Raw genomic sequence first — 14162 nt, 5'->3', positions numbered from 1 at the left:
GGAATGCTTCTTTTTGAGGGTGGCGGTGCCCTGCCATAAGTTGCCCAGAGAAGCTGTGGCTCCTCCTGGATCCCTGGAAATGTCCAAGGCCAAGCTGGACGGGGTTTGGAGCAAACTGGGATAGTGAAAGGTGTGGATCGAGATTGTGCTGAGGTACAGCAGCCCCTGAGACACATCTGCCCCCATCAGCAGTGCACAGGACTGTCAGACACAGGAATAAGTAACAACAGTGTCTGTGCTCAGAGCCCTGCTGGCCCTCAGGCTGCTGCCATCTTCCAGCCCACTACATACAGGAGGTTTTGAGGAGCAGTTAAACACAACAGGTTAAAAGGGTTACCAGCTGCCAGGTAATAGTTGCTTACTCGGGATTGCTGCAAAATGTACTTTTTTGTCTCTGTGTGTGATGGGGATGCTTTGGAGCACTGTGTTGCTGCACTGAGGATGCACCCAGGGAAGAAAAAGAGAGATAAAAGGCCTAAATCAGCCCTTACACTTAGGAGGCAAAGGGGGCTTTCCTGCATTAGTGTATCCCTGAAGGACAACTTAGGCTTGGGTTTGGATGTCCAGCAAAAACCTTTAGAAAACAGGCTTTTGAAAGATGACTACAAGTCTGAGGACAGGCACTACGGAGGGAAACAACTAAAAATTAAGATAGCTTATCCCAAGGAACTAAGAAAATTGCCAGGAGAAGTCTGACAAAAATACAAATTGTCTGTAGGCTCACGTGTTGACTGTGGAAAAGATAGTGTGATAAATAGGTGTGTGCAATTCTAAAATAAAACATATTCTGCTCCTCTGACTTTAAGCATTTCATTGGATTCCCTAGTTTTATATTTCAGTTCTCAAGTATATGCAGTTCCTAGCTAATTGGATGAAGCATTATTACCACTGACAGAAAGCAGGAAACTCCCTACTCTATTGCAGAAATTACTACAAACTGATTTAGCCTGTGTCAGTTTGCCAAAATGTTCAAATCCTTTATAAAAAGGAATTTTTGGAATTTACTTTTGTACTACAAGGGCTTTATTTTGTGAACACCAAACTTGGCTTGCAACAAAAGGAAAGAGAATGAGCAATGGTAACATCATTTCCTGTGCTCCAGTTTGGAAGGCCCAGTATAGTCTGAGAGTTTCATTACTGTGCTAGTACAATTAATCAGAATGCTATTCCCAGATATTCTTCCAGTTCTGATTAAATCTGTGTCCTTTTCAATGATTAAACTGGGATGACAGAGGACATCCCATAGAGTATGATACCATTACTGAAATTCATCTCATAAGGGTGTCCTTAGCCAAAAAGAAAGTCTTTGTGAAAGCCTTTCTCCTTTGTAGGTTGACTCTAATTCCTAAATGTATTTTGTATTTGTATTTTGTATTGCTTGAGTCAGGTTCATTCAATCTTAAAAAACAATCTTTCCATAGGAGGCTATCATGTGCAAGTGCATTTTGTAAACTTATTATGCTAAGAGACAGTTCCCCAGATTGGAATTCAGGCGTGTTGATGGGAAGTGACACTATTGTGGATGGTATTTCTCTTTCAGGAATAAAAAGTAGGCTTTGTTCACAATGTCAGCTAAGCCAGCACTAGATTCACTCACTCAACTTTCTGTACCTGATGTCAGTTCAGGCATGAGTACACTTTCTGACAGTTCTATTAATAGAGGACCTAACTACAGCACTGAAGACTGAAAGGTTGTATGAAACAACTCTATTTCTATTACATTCTGTTAATCAAAATCATTCTGTATTGTTCACCATGAGGTCACTCAGTGGCAATTACCTGACTTAAGAAAGGAAGTTTTCTGTGGTCTCCTTTACTTTGTGCATGATTTTCCTTGTAAAGAACATAGGAGCCTGTAGGTTGGAAAAGAAAGGATTTGGTGTATGCTGTCACAAATGACCTGGATTCCTTTTTTCTGGCAACAAATTCAACCCTGGTTTATAAAAGCAGTGTGTGTCACTATGGGGAACACTGGCAGTTTGAAGTGCTCTGACACTGCTCTGTGAAATCTCCTGGTGTGCAGCTGCAAAGTGTCCAGCATGGGCACAGTGTGAGGGCAGGTGTGTGGCTGAGGCACAAACTCCTTTAGTGTTTCCTTGCACAGTGAAGACTCTGTGGAATCCCATCATGAAAATGGAGCTGCTGTGCCACAGCAGAGGGGAACTCTGTTGGCTTGCATCTCATGTTGCCTGTCCTTAAACACACCAGGCTGTCTGGAAAGCCTTTCCCTGCTAGATGAAGTGATTTTTTATTCTGTTAATATCTACTTTCTGTACTGCCTATGCACAAACACCTTGTCCTTCTGTTTGTTGAGGCAACGTGCACCACATTTGAGGAAAAGATCTCCAGATAGGTGAGATTGGTTTTTTGAATTTGTTTTACTGTCCCTGGCATGCAGCCTCTCTGCAGCCATTTTTCCCATCTCTGCATTGAGTGGAAGGGCAATAAGAATTTAGATTACTTTCTCTTTTTTGAGACCATTTCTGGTATAATGACTGTTCAGCTCTGACAGCCATTTGCTGTGGTCCTTACTGCATTAATCTTTCCCTTGGCAAGGCTATATTATCATAATAATTCATCTCATGATTAGAAGAGGAAATCCTGGCACTTTTTCTGTCACCTTAAAAAGGATCAAAGCTTCACATTCAGCATCTTACTTTTCTTGAATATGAAATCTTTTCTTTGACTTTCTCCCCAGTTCCTCCTTCACAACACAAATCACAGATTACACTGATAGATTGTTTGTGTTCTGTAGAGTCTTCCAGGTGCATTCACACTGTTAACATCATCTGCTCCCCTACTTTAGCTTCCTGGCAAACTCAAAAAGCTGATGGTAAGATAGACACAGCTCCCTGTAACATGTCCTGCAAGGCTCCTCTAATTTTACAGGCTGGAGTCATTTGAAGGGACATTTTAAATGGTAGCATTGTGAAGTATCAGTTTTTAGGCTTAAAAACAGTTCCTGTTAGTAAAAAGGGGACCATTTATTTGTCCTTTTGAACATTTGCAGGCTTGGGTTTCTTGCAGTTTATATCTAGTAAACAGTAAAGGCTGAGTGTTTTAAAGGCTTATATTCCAGATCCAAGTTGTCACCAGGAAATAATATCAGTTTGCTGAGCAGTTCTGTGTTCCTGTCTCTCCCCTAGCACTTGCTTTTGCTGTGCTTTTATTGATACATAAGCAGTTTGCTCTAAGGAATCTCTTTTTTGAATAAGCTTTGACTGAGTTTACTTGTGAGTAATAAAATCTAAGTTATTTCTTCATGTATTGTATGTAGAGGTGAAAGTTGGCCATTACCATGGATATGCATCATAAAGAAAAGTGCTCTGAAAACTCCTTGTGAAGAGAGGAATTGGGAAAAAGGAGGTAGCAATTCATGGTATTTTTTGTTTGATTCACAGCTCCTTGCTGGCTTGAATAAGAGCACAACAAAGACTAAAAGCTGTTTTGTTCACCTATAAATAAAGTGGGGACTAAACTTGGACTGAGCACATCAGTCTGGGCTCAAGTATTTGTGCTGAGTTCAAGGCTACTCCTACAGAACAGGTTCAAAAGTTTAACTGTTACCCAGATGCTGCTGGGCTCACGTTTCACTGGAAGTGGGTGTGTGTGTGAAGAAGTGTGATTTCCTGGAAAAACATGGACCAGTGAATCAGTGGCATGGCAAACAGGGAGAAGCCTGGCACAGGAATTGCTGCAGCTGCTGTAATGCATCTCTTCAGAACCTGCCTCTGTGCAGGGCATGATGAAAATACTGACACTGACTTGTGTGGTAGCAGTGCTCAGCTTCTTCAGAATCTGTTCCTATGCAGGGCATGATGAAATACTGATATTGAATTGTGTGGTTGCAGTGCTCAGCTTCTTCAGAATTTGTTCCTATGCAGGGCACAATGAAAATACTGACATTGAATTGTGTGGTGGCAGTGCTCAGCTTCTTCAGAATTTGTTCCTATGCAGGGCATGATGAAAACACTGACACTGATTTGTGTGGTTGCAGTGCTCAGCTTCTCCAGCTCAGATCAGCTCCTGCTGTGTTAACACTAATCCCTGATGATCTCCTGCACAGGTAAGGATCTCCATTTTTCCCCACCAGCCCCAATAGTCAGCATGGACATTCATGGCAGTGCATGGTGCTAAATTTTCCTGCCCAAGATACCAGAGCAAGCCCTGGAGCCAGAAATAGGAGCTAGTCCTGACTTACATTCCCTGATAAATGAAACCACAGTGACCCTAATGTTCAAACCTCACCATGTGTCTGTCTGTCATTTCTTAATAAATCCAGCAGTATTCCCTCTAGGTCACTGACCACAGATAAAGGCTTTAGTTGTGGCATGAAGCACGGACCATGATTGCTTGAGCCAAGGAGAGCAGATGTAGATGTAGAATAAGGGTGACACCTAATCCAAGTGTTTTGACCTGACTTTTGGGTAAGATTTCTGCTATGAATCAGGCTTGACAGGAATGGTTGTGGTAAAATAGTCTCTGGAAGTGCAGGAAATCCTTATGGATTCTTATGGAGGTGTTGATTCAGGCTTTTGGCAGAAAGGTGCTGTTTCAGAGCTGGGTAAACCAAACTGACTTTGTTCCAAACTTTATTTGTATAAGCTTAAACTATTACTTGAACTGATAACATTCTCAGCTGGGAAGCAGACAGGCCTGGTCATTAGTGGTAGGAGAGGGTAAAATGACCCCTGGGAGGTGTTCACTTTACACAACGTGGACATGATTTCCTCAGAATTCGATTTCTTTCCTTATTATTAGTTAAAAAACATCATCAAAATAAATCTGCAAACAAAAGCAACAGAAATTAATGATGAAAGACTATCTTAAATCCAACATAATTATGGGGAGGCTTAAACTAAAATGAAAGTTGCTATTTTCTAATTCATATTTCTAAAGGATGGAGTGTAAGACAGCTTTGCTCTGCAACCTGAAAGCCTGACCTAATTGACAATCAGTTTAATATACCTGATGGAAAGCAGTCATGAGATCCACTGCTGTGTCAGTGTTCAGTCCCTGGAACAAACACAAGGATTGAAATATGAGGCAGGTCATAATTGATTTGCCTTTTCTGAAATGCTGGCATGCTGGCATGGAAGAAAATAAACATCAGAATTCTTTCTTGAAGAAACAAGGACACATACTCAAGCATGGTTATTTGTATGTAAATTTGATGCCAAAAGTTAAAATACTGTTTTCAATACTTCCTTTTTCTGTTGTTGGCTTAAACAAGAGAGTTAAATACTTGATTCATCATTTAAAATGGCAAGCTGGAAATACAAATTTACATAATTTATTTTGTATTTATAATTTTTAATTACGTTCTTAAATAGCAGATTCCATGTGCTTGGCATGAAATTACTTTCTGACAGTGAGTAGGACTGAAGTAATTGACTTAGGATATGTGAACATATATTTTCAAACTTCTGATTTTGTTCTTTATTCCATCAAGTATTATTTTCTTTATTAGATGCTGTGAGATTTTAACTGCTACTTTCTGTTAAGTTACATTTGATGGGATTCTGTTAAAATGCACAAAGGAATCATTAAAAATCAGAAATGAAAATTTGGTTTTAGCTCCCCCCACTTCCAAGATATTCATATCATCAGATCTCATCCTCCCACAAGTTAGAGCTAAGCATCCCACACCTTGATTTTGCACAAAGTTTGGAAAAGGAAAAATCAAACTGCCTTCCTTTTCCAAATCCATGTTTGCTTTCCATCTCTTAATGAACCCGGCATCAAAATGGACTTGTTGAATAAACTCAGATGAAGAAATTTCTTTCTGCACCTGCAGATGAAGCTCTGCTGGAAGGAGCTGGTTCAGCACTCCACATGCTATTTCCAGCCACTTACTCAGTTACACCCACCAGTTCAGTGTTTTGACTTTCTCTGAAATTTCTGCAGCAAGCCTGAACTACTGGTATATTCTGTACTTTGTGATGCTGGATTCCATGGCGTGTGGGCTGCCCTTATTTCACATTTTATTTTAGATAGGGCTGTTTTTAAAAGAACAGACATACTTGGTTTAAAATAAAGAATTACACTTTAAAAGTTGTTTTTCCGTTTAACTTGCTAAATTCTTTATTTTGCTCACATTTTATAAAATATATCCCAGAAATTAATTTTGCAAAATGCATCCCGGTTGATGCCTCTTACCTCAAATTGTGGCTGGAAATTGTTGATTATGAGATATATATAAAGGGCTTGGCAAGAAAGTCAATTTTTTCCTGGAGCAGTAAACTTGCAGTTCTTTGAGATATTCTCATATTTGTACCTGACACATTCTGGTGCCTTTGCAAGTACAAAATTAGTGCAGTGCACAAAAGGGAAGGAAATATGTGTGCAACCAGGGAGGGATTGGATAGAGCTGCCCAGAGATGGAGGGAGCAGGGAATTCAGGTGTAACCTGCACAAGGAGAGCACGAGCAGCACGACCTGCACTGCACAGCTCAGGGGCCAAATCCCTTAATGTGGATGCACTTAGAGATGTTACGTGAGGATTAGTCCCCTCAGGGAGGCAAAATAGGTTAAGATAGTGCAAGTCCAGCCATCAATGGGCTAGACTGGTATCATAAAATATAATATTTGCCTCTAGTAGAAAATTATATAAGCACAATTCTTATATTATCCACAGGAACTGAATTGAATTTCACCTGAAGGCCAGGGGAGAGCTGGGCTGTGGAGCAGCAGGCAGGTCTGTGGTGGAAACAGGTGGGAGGACAAAAGGGATGAAGAGCTGGGACCAGTCTGGTGATGTCAGTGTGGGGCTGTGTAGGACTGCTTTGGTTTCTGTCAGGGCTCACAACTTGTTGGAGGAGGAGAAAAGGGGGAGGGGGAATGGAGGCAGTGAAAACACAGGTGGCTTCAGTTATATTTGGCTTCTTGAACAGATTAATCACTTTGTTGATTTACACTGTCCTTATTCTGTACTTTTAAATCATTTCTTAAGGAAACATTTTAATGAACTAAGTCAGAAGACATTCTATTGACATAAGGCTTTTTGGAAGGTAAAGTTTTTTTGTTTTTTCTTTTGATAATTTAGCAAACTGATTTATTTCAGTTCTTCCATCACTGCCAGTTAATTCCTGCAACCATTCTGAACTTTGAAACAAAGCCTCTTCTTAGCTTCATTTAACTTCAGGATTTACAATAATAAATCTCCTGACACTTTTTTTTTCAAGCAAATGTATCAGCTGAAGTTGATATTAATGCTCTATTATGAACAGTATCCAAAAAGCTACTTTGAAGTATGGCAAGGAGACTTTGCTGCTTGCTGGCTCATAGGAATAAAGAGATAATAGTTCTTCCACTGGTACTGAGCTTGTTTTAAGCAAAAGTAGCTTCTAAAATAATGTCAATAAAATTCTTTTATTAGCAGCCTGAGATTCTGTGTTCTTATACTTTCTCAAAAGTGTGTGAAGTGTGCAAATGCCAACATTTGCATGACTCCAGGAAAAACAGAAAGGCCAGAGTTTATTCATATACCTCAGCATCTTACATGTAAAACATCCTGGGACCATCTTCAGAGCAGGTAAAATTTCTGGTATCAAGAGTCAATGGAAGGAGATTGTGAATGAAATGAATAGAAAGAAGTTTAATGTCTATAGTTTTACTGTAATATTGCTAAGTAATTAATAAATGATTCATATAATAATTTTATTACTCTGGTTTTAAATTTTGTGAAGAACACTGTATTCAAACCAGAGCTTTGAGAACCAAGTGCTGAAGCCTGAAAACATCTTGTACATTAGTTAACATGAATCAGATGTTAAATAGAACTGTGCAAGTGTTTCAAAGTTTTACTCTTTATTGTTTTCTTTCTCCCTTTAAATTATTTATGGTGCCATTTGCTTTAGGACATCAGGCTTGAGGTCCCTTTGCTTTAGCAAAGGAAGTTAGAGAAGAGAAAGGAGTTCTTCCCAACTCTTTTCTCCCTTTTCTTACAATATAACTGATAGATGATTTTTCTCCATGTTCTTTATTTTCTAATACTTTTTTTTTTTTTTGTATTTTACTTCATTAAAAGTAGATATTTGACTGGTAAAGATTTTTACAGACTTTAAAACTCTGTTGGATTAAAATCAAACAGAAGATGCCCAGGAAAGAGTGACTTTAGCTACTTTCTCCATTTGTTCTCTTGCTGTTGAACTGGGAGCTGCCCTCTGCCTAAGGTGGGTACCTATCAATGATACTATAGAGGTATTTTAATCCCAATTCCCTATCTAAATTGCACTATACCTTTAAAAACTTCAAAAAATTTGCATGATAACTATCATAAAAATCAACATCCTGGGGTTAGTGCTTAAAAATGACCAAGTTTCTTTTGTTGCTGTCAGAATTTGTTTCCCAGTGCTGTGAATGAAGCATGGCTTTAGTGAATTCATGGACCTACCCTTCCCAAAAGGGTGAGCACAGCCTCACTGTGCCTTGCTGGAAGCACTGAGAGTGACAGTAAATCTCTTTGTGCAGGATTTACTTCTGGGAAATAAAGACATTCTCAATACTTAATTAGACTATTTTTAATTTAAATCAATGTTTATTCTAATTCTTAGTTAACCCTGACCTTAACATTCTCTGTAGTGATTAAAATACTGTGTTCATTGCAGTTCTTCCCTTTCAGTCTGGAGGTAGTGAGGCTGGAAAGAGAGAGGCCTCATAGGGAAAGGCCTCCATTTCTGTTCTGTCAGTGCTTGTCTGTTTGTCATGTCTCATAATAAATGGTTCCTGTCTCCTTTGCTGTTGTCTTAATGAAAAGGACTCTCGTGTATCACAGTGAAGACTGCAGTGGTCAACTAATGATTCTTCTGGGGATGAATGTTTCACTGTGGTCTAAAGGTCAAACACAGGTTAAATAGACATTTAATTCCACTGTTTTCTTCCAGAATCCAAGCAGATGTCACAGCCCTTTTCTGCTATAATTGTGTCAGAAGCATCCAGAATCCCAAAATGCAAGAAATTCTCTTATCAGCTGTACCAACAAAGATAAGCTTTAAATAATGGTAAAGGCCAAAGCAGATAAACTGGTTGGTGAAATAGTATCTTTGGTGCACAGTTACTACAATTCCTCACTTCTCTTGACCTCCATGAGCTGCTCTGTGCTTGACTAAATCTCAGCTGGAAGAGGCAGCTCTGTTCCAGCAATGTGTAGCTTTCTCCTTTGTCTGATATTAATGCAAAATATTCTCATTTGCAAAGGAGGTCTTTGCTTTTCTTTCTGTTTTCCCACAGAAGAAGAAGGGAGCAGTTAATAGAATTGAAGTGTCTTCATCTTTTGCTGCTCTGTGATTATGTGCTGGAACTGTAATTTCTTCTGCTATACTTTTTGGGACAGAATTATAGGGATACAACCAAGGAGAATGTCACCTGGGAGATAAGTTATCTAGGTAAGCACCCCAAGAACTTTTTTGTAAAGCTGCAGTTTGTTTCCTAATTTAAAAGATGAAGGAGAAGAGTCTGAACTGGCTTCCCTGCCCAACCAAAAGCATCATCTGCATTCCAGGAAGTAGGAATCTATACAGAGCTTTGTCAGTAATATTGAAATAGTAGGTTTTATACTTTTTAAATTTTATTTGCTGCTATCACAATGCTAGAATATGTTCCAGTGAATCCACCCTGGGTTTTGTGCTATTACTCAGGCAATAAGAAAGAGAGCATTTTAGAAAGAAATTCAGGGTGAGGAGGTAAAAAAAAGGATGTGGTGACTAAAATCAGCATTTATTGAAACTCACAGAATGAGAATCCTCCTAACAGATATTTTCCAATTAAGTGTATAGTGGATCAGCTTGTCCTACTGGTTTTCTTGAAGTTTTTGGTAGTAGTGGACTACTATAAAGATTGTTAGTCTGGCAGATATGGACAAAGACTCAAATCAAATAATGGCTCACACATGTAGTTCTGCCTGCAAAGGTGAAGAAAGACTGTTGGCAATCTAGTTTTGATTATTCAGGTATGAAATTTCATGCTAAAATACTAAATATTTCCTAACAGCTTTTGACATCATGGCTAATGTAGCTGCAAACAGCACACAGAGATAGAGCAGATTCAACAAAGTCCAGGTGTAGAATTTCTCAAACTTCCCTTGGAAGGAGAGTGCTTGTGCTCCCTCTCAGCTGTGTATTCCAAGGCAATAACAGCTTGGCAAATGTGCATCAGTCTGGAGGGCTGAAAGGCAAGAAAAATATCCACATTAGTAGATGAGTCATCTCTGGAGTTTTGTAATATAGACTTTTATGAGAACAGGATCAAGTGTTGATTCTGTAATAAATCTGTAACTGAAAATTATGCTACTTTTACACATGATTACACTTCTTGAGCTGCCTGCCCTCCTGTCAGGCTGGTCACTGCTTGGTTTGAGCTGTCAAACCTCTGCCCCTGCAGACATGCAGCCCAGGTGTTCATGTCTCACTCCAAGTCTGCCTTTGTGTTTTAGCACTGCAGACTGGGTTCCAAACCAAAGTGAGTTATGGTGCAGCCTTTGTACAAGTAGTGACAAACCTTAAACCCCCACAGCCTCTTACCTGAATGTCTCACTCTGCAGCTCTTTTGCAGTCACTATAATTTTCTTTGAATCTTCTTGGAGTGGAATATTTCACGTGGGTCTGGACATGCATTTATTGAGCTGTCTGTCTACAGATGGATGTTAAATTTCACTTTTTTGATCTTGTCAGACACTAAAATTATTATGTTGTGAACCAATCCAAATGTCAATTATTTGCAGAATCTCATGATTTATGAATTTGCTTCCATCACAACAGGCTTAAAATACATACACCTTAAAATGCAGACCAGTCTTATATGTTCTGCATTAAATGCATGCTTGTTGGTTCTAACTATATTGCAGCAATTAAATATATACCTGCAAATACACACAAGTATATATTTTCTTTTGGTTACTTTATGTTCTCTGGCTGGGTAATGCAGGACAGAGATACCAAAAACAGCTTATTTCTTTCTTCCTAAAATCAGTATTGTTACATCTAGTCAACAATGAATATTATTTTCATACTTAGTTTTTAATTTAGTTTAGATTTTGTTGCTGTTTGCTATTCAGTGGCTTAATAAGCTTTTTTTCTTTACATGCATGAAAATGGTTTAGAGTGAGTCAGGATAAGAATATATTTTCAATTTATATCTTTCTGACATCTTGGTTCACTATTAATGCCCTTCTGATGTATCTTTCTGGGAAAGCTCTGGCAAACCTCCAGAGCTGTTCACAGATGTGGCAGCATCCACCATTAGAGGATATTTGGATAAATAAATGCATTCAAAGGCATTTTGTAGTAAATACTTGGAAATCCTCTCAGGGAAAGCCAGAAGCTCTCACATAGGTTGAGTGTAAGCAGTCCTGTCAGGATTCAGGCATGGCACGTTTGTTGTCCTGCTGAGGATCAGCCAACCCCTTTAACTATCACCAAACATCTCTGCTCATCTGGGGGGGCTCAGTTGCCTCTGTCAGGTTCAGCCACCAAAACAACTTTTGGTACCTCAGCCAGATTCCAAATAGTGTAAGAAAATATGTTGCTCTGTGTCAGGAGTAGTGCCAAACATGAGAATAATGAGGTTGTGACTTGCTGCTCTCATGGGAGGGTTTAACTGCATGGCACAGCTATGAGATCTTGTGCTCAAATGAGCCACCAAGAGAACAGAGCTCCTGAAGGAGTATGACAGGCATAAAAAGCTGCTTTTTATATTGCATGGGCACCTGGCACCGACAGGGTAAGCTGTGGAGGCAAACACTGCACTTTGTTCCAAGAAAGGAACTGCCTGACTGACAGAACAAATAAGGAAAAAATTTAATTGGCTATAACAAAGTGAGCTGTGATCTTGCCTGACAAAAGTTGACTTGTATTGTAAAGTGGCATTCTATATGCCCACAATGGGGATTGTCACAAACTTTGGGTGGGAGTTTTTGGTGCAAACATGAAAACTGTGGTTGGAGAACGGGACAAGCATGCAGTTAAGGCAGGGTGGCTCTCAGGGAATGATGGCTATAGGAGCTGAGGAAGGCAAAGTCACAGGGGCCCTTCCAAAAACCACTGCAGATTTGTACCCAGCAGTGAAACCCAGAGTGGCTGGAAGGAGGTGCTTGTGACATCGAGGGAAGGCAGAAGGGGATGTGTAGACAGAGGTGATGGCACCAGTGGCCAGGTACTACAGCAACAAAAAGCATCAAGTGGTATCTGGAAACTTTAATGAAGGGCAAAAAGAGAATCAAAAGAAGTGCTCAGAACTGATGGTTTTGTGTTTGTGAGGAACATTTTGTTTAATCTGACTTTTTCCTGTATTGCTCTTGGTGACGTTCACTGCTAGAGCTGATGTTTTGAAATGACGAAAAGCAGGTTTCCAATGTAACTGCTGTGGCAGAACATGATTCTGCTTTTATAGAGCAGAATTTCCAAATTCCAAATTTTCCAAAGAAAGAGTCAGAATTTGGAAGTTCTGCTCTGACAAAAGTTGACTTGTATAGTGGCCTTCTATATGCCCTTCTAATTTCCAAATTCCAAATTTTCCAAAGAAAGAGTCAGAATTTGGAAGTTCTGCTCTGACAAAAGTTGACTTGTATAGTGGCCTTCTATATGCCCTTCTAATTTCCAGATTTTCCAAAGAAAGAGTCAGAATTTGGAAGTTCTGCTCTATAAAAGCAGAATCGTGTTCTGCCACAGCAGTTACATTAGAAACCTGCTTTTGGCCATGTCAAAACATCAGCTCCAGCAGTGAACGACACTGAGAGCAATACAGGATTTGCCCTGGATACTCCGACAACGCTTGGATCAAGAGAGACTGAAACTATCCAAAGTGAGAGTTAAACCCTGATGAGCTGCCCCTGAGTCCTTCCTTACAAGGCCTGAGCTGTGCCTGGGCATCAAACATGGAAAACATTCCCGGGCAAGGATTCGGGGCCGGGCGGGCGCCGTGCCGGCCTTGGGGCGCCACCCAGCGGGGCAGCGCAGCCACAGCTCCCACTGCTCACGGGCAGCGAATCGGTGATGGAATTGTGCTTCTGATTCGCCAAATTTTGTTCTGGTTTAGGGCAAATTTGGGAGAAAACCTCCAAAAGGGGGCCCCTCCAGAAAGCAAACCCACACGGCCCCTCCCCGCAACCGGTTCGGGAAGGATTCCTCGGAGAGAAGTGGAAAAAACCCTGTTTTGAGTGCATTTTGGTTGCCATTACTCTGTGTTTATATAAAGCAGTTAATAGCCATGCTTTTTGAATTCATAATGTCTCTTGGGGTGAAGGCTTGCATGAATTTCTGGTCCCTAGGGGTTTCTTTGAGATCTTAATATCTCTATGGTCCCTAGGTTTATTTTCTTATCCAGAAATAGCTCTAGTATTGTCCCTAATACATAGTTTTTACAGCAGATTTTACCAGTTTTACCAGTTTTTATTCTGGCAGTGACCAGAATAGCTATCCTGCTGGGTGGTGGTAATGACTTGTAAGAAGTTTATAAACATGCTGGGGTCTGCTCCAGGTATGAATTCATGGCTATGGTTATGCATCCAGTTTGTTAGAGGAGGAGCAGGTGGAGGGCTTTTCAGCCTTTGCTTTCCTTCTTCTCCTCTGAATCTGTTACATCACTATTGGAGAAAGTTCAGTTTCCCCTGAATGTAAAAGAGACCATCTTTCTGGTATTCAGTCTGGTAAGCTTCCTCTATACAATCTGCAGCTTCTCCAGAATGAGGGCTCAGATTTCTAGACGGGCTGATGAGACCCCTGACTTGGGAGTAGACCCAGGTGTGGAAAATCCTAAGTGGTGTGGGAAATGGGAGGAGATGGGCCAAATCCTGAAGGAATTCTCTGACCCTTTTGTCTGGAACTTTCCCCATGAACAAATTCAGAACTCCCCCAGCCCAGCAGAGTGGTTCTGATTAAGGCAAATAGCCAAGACCAATAGTGGTTCTGATTCACCCAGCGGTGAATCCAGCACAGCCACAGCTCCAGCTGCTCACAGGCAGTGAATTGGTGATGGAATTGTGGTTCAGATTTGCCTTTGTGCACCACTGGGGTTGAGATAAAACTCTTACTGTCTACAATATTGTGTTGATTCTTTATTGGTTCCCAGAACTTCCAAGGAACTCTTGATTTCGCTGTGTTAGTTAAGCACTGGGATAGGGTGACATCGCTCAGAGAACATCCTGTGGTCTACAGCAGAGAATAGGG

This window comes from Melospiza melodia, chromosome 21, assembly GCF_035770615.1.
Source record: "Melospiza melodia melodia isolate bMelMel2 chromosome 21, bMelMel2.pri, whole genome shotgun sequence".
In the NCBI taxonomy this organism is placed as follows: domain Eukaryota; kingdom Metazoa; phylum Chordata; class Aves; order Passeriformes; family Passerellidae; genus Melospiza; species Melospiza melodia.
The sequence above is the reverse complement of the archived record's forward strand: the minus strand, read 5'-3'. Positions refer to the sequence as shown.